This window comes from Condylura cristata, unplaced genomic scaffold, assembly GCF_000260355.1.
Source record: "Condylura cristata isolate star-nosed mole 26May11 unplaced genomic scaffold, ConCri1.0 scaffold00007, whole genome shotgun sequence".
NCBI classification, from domain to species: domain Eukaryota; kingdom Metazoa; phylum Chordata; class Mammalia; order Eulipotyphla; family Talpidae; genus Condylura; species Condylura cristata.
This window is the reverse complement of record NW_004567108.1, coordinates 54949310-54951967: the sequence shown is the minus strand read 5'-3', so window position 1 is coordinate 54951967 and position 2658 is coordinate 54949310. Positions and strand designations below refer to the sequence as shown.

Genomic DNA, 2658 nt, shown 5'->3' with positions numbered 1-2658 from the left:
AGGAGGGAAGAACACAAGGGACCATGGGATAGGCCACAGGTGATGAGGTGGTGGGAGTTATGGGGGCTACAATGATGCAAGAAAAAAATTTAATGAATAAAAAGGTTTTAAATGAAATGTGGTAATACACCACGAGGAGACACTACAGCACACAGGAATGACTAAATAAAAAAGAAATACCTAGTGTTAGAAAGGATGTAGAACAAGCAGTGTTCTCACATATGCTGAGGGGACTATAAATTGTTGCAATCACTTTTGAAAAATTACTATCAGTAGCAATGTTGAACATGTCATAGGTTATGACTCAGCAATTTTACTCTTGGTCTATGCAGGAACGAATACTTATATTCATACACAGCATTCATAGTAGCATTGTTTATTATGGCCAAAAACTAAAGCCCCCCCTAATGTGCAAGAAGACTAAAACTGAAAAACTGTGGTCTAGCCATGTGATGGAATACTGTAGAGTAATGAAAATGAAGGTCTACAGTCACTAGCAACAGTGTATGACTCACACAAACAAAATGTTGAGTAAAAGAAACACAGAAGAATACATATTGAATTTATTTTTTCCCGATATAAAGTTCAAAGTCACAGGAACCTGATATAACAGAAGTGACAGTAATGGTAGTGGTCATGCCTTATTTCTCTATCTAGGCATTGGTTATATGGGATGCAATCTTTAAATTTCCATCAAACTGTCCACTGGCAATATGTTCACATTCCTGTGTTACTCCAGACTAACCTTCAATAAAGTTTGTTTCAAAGTTAGTAATGCAGCGATAACTGCAGATACAGGAGTCTTCATTTATGATCTCTCTCTCCCAGTCCTTTCAGTGTTGTGGTGGGTCCTCCACTGTGGAGCTTGTGTTATCCATACAATTCATTCATGCAAAAACCCTTTACTGAGTTTTACTTTACCCCCAAAGCTGGTATGTCAAGCCCTGAACCCTAGACTATTATGGGATTAATGAGGGAATAAGCACATAAATCTGTAATTGTAACAGAAGGGAAAATATGGTATGGAGAGTCTTTATAAGGTATTGTGAGAATAGTGAAAACGGAGCACCCAATCATTTTAGAAAAAGTCTTAGGGAAGGCCACACTTGAACAGACTGGCAATATAAACAAAATTTTAGAGTAGAAATGTAGAAGTGACGAGGGCAAACGGCAGATGGGCAGCTTTGAGGGCTCAGGAAATGACGTGCCAAGTGTGCCTAGAATGTGGTCGGAAAACAGAAGGTCATACCAAGAAATCAGTGTTTCATCATAACAGATACAGGAGACCTGTGAATCATTTCAGAGACTAGATTTACAATTAAATGGAGAGTACAGAGATGAAAGGGCAAGGTAGCCCACATAAGCAATGATGAGTTTTTAAGTAAGGCAGTAGCAAAGGGGAAAAGGGACAAATCAAGGGATATCTGGGGGAAATAATTCCTAAGAGTCATTGCCATCCTGACATACGAAAAGATGCAGAAGCCCTCCACAAGTTAGGCCTTGGTGATGGAATAGCCAACGGAAGAGTGAATGGGGGAAATCAGTCTCATGGTCACTAGAGACATTCACCATTGACCTGGAAGGTGGTAAGTGTGGCATGTTGTATGACAAACCGGAAACACTGCTCCTAACGCCTCCTTTTCTCCCACCTTCACTCCTTCTGCAGGCTCCTCATATCTACATGGTCATTCCTGCTCACATGATTCTTCCTGAGTTTATAGAATGTATCCTTTTCAAGCCTCTAACCTCCTTGTGCTCCACCCAACTAATCCTCACACACTCGGTACCTCAAAGTAGTCCAAGGGAGCAGGTAACTGTCAACCTTCTACCAGATTTGTTTTATATAACCATGGACTTCAAATACTGAATCTTATATTTCCCATTCCCGGTAGGTATAAAAGAAAGATGTAATTTATTCAAAAGAATAACCTAGGTAAATTTAAGAGTGTACCAGGGAGAATTCCTGAAAGGTTAATAACACACTTGCCCACTAGGGGGCTCCAAATCACAGAGGACTCACCATCTCTCTGGGATGCTCCTTCTTCCCCATCTCTGATACATAATGACTTCCCTACCTTTACTCCTAATTATTACTAGCTAAGGCCCTCTGTTCTTCAGGTTAACACTTCTAGTCCCCCAAACTCAGCCCACCTGAAGCCTTCCCCATTGCACCCAACAGCAGCCTGGTGTTCACAGATCCGCTCAGTGAACTGATGGAGTAACCTTTGACTTCTCCCACACGCCACATAAACTCAGGAAATCCTTCATCTTCAAAATCTATCTAGAATCTGACTGTTTTCATTGCTTCTTTTGTCACCTGACCCATCTCTTGTCTGGATATTCTGTAACCCTTGTTTTTATTCCTGTCCCCTACAATCTACTCACAAATTGAATATCCAAAAACTTAAGTATAAAATGGTCTCCTGTCCCCTCCCTGCATCCTATTCAGATCATCCACTTTCAGGCTCCCAAGCCTCCCTTCTCCCTTTGTTCCCAAAAGCAGACATAACCATTTTTGGAAATTCATAAAATAATTATGTAAAACTATATCCAAGATGGAGCTGGAAAAGATCATGCTTAGTGAGATAAGCCAGAAAAATACTGGATGGTTTCACTCATAGCAGGAGTATAATGGACCAGGCAAGAAAATAAAAAAAA

At 40.4% G+C, this 2658-nt stretch overlaps 1 protein-coding gene across 2 annotated transcripts in view; it reads right to left on the bottom strand.

Annotated features, from left to right (window-relative positions):
• OXCT1 (3-oxoacid CoA transferase 1) overlaps nt 1–2658 on the bottom strand; it is a 132305-nt gene that overhangs the window by 113461 nt on the left and 16186 nt on the right. The gene's annotated exons all lie outside the window — the stretch shown is intronic.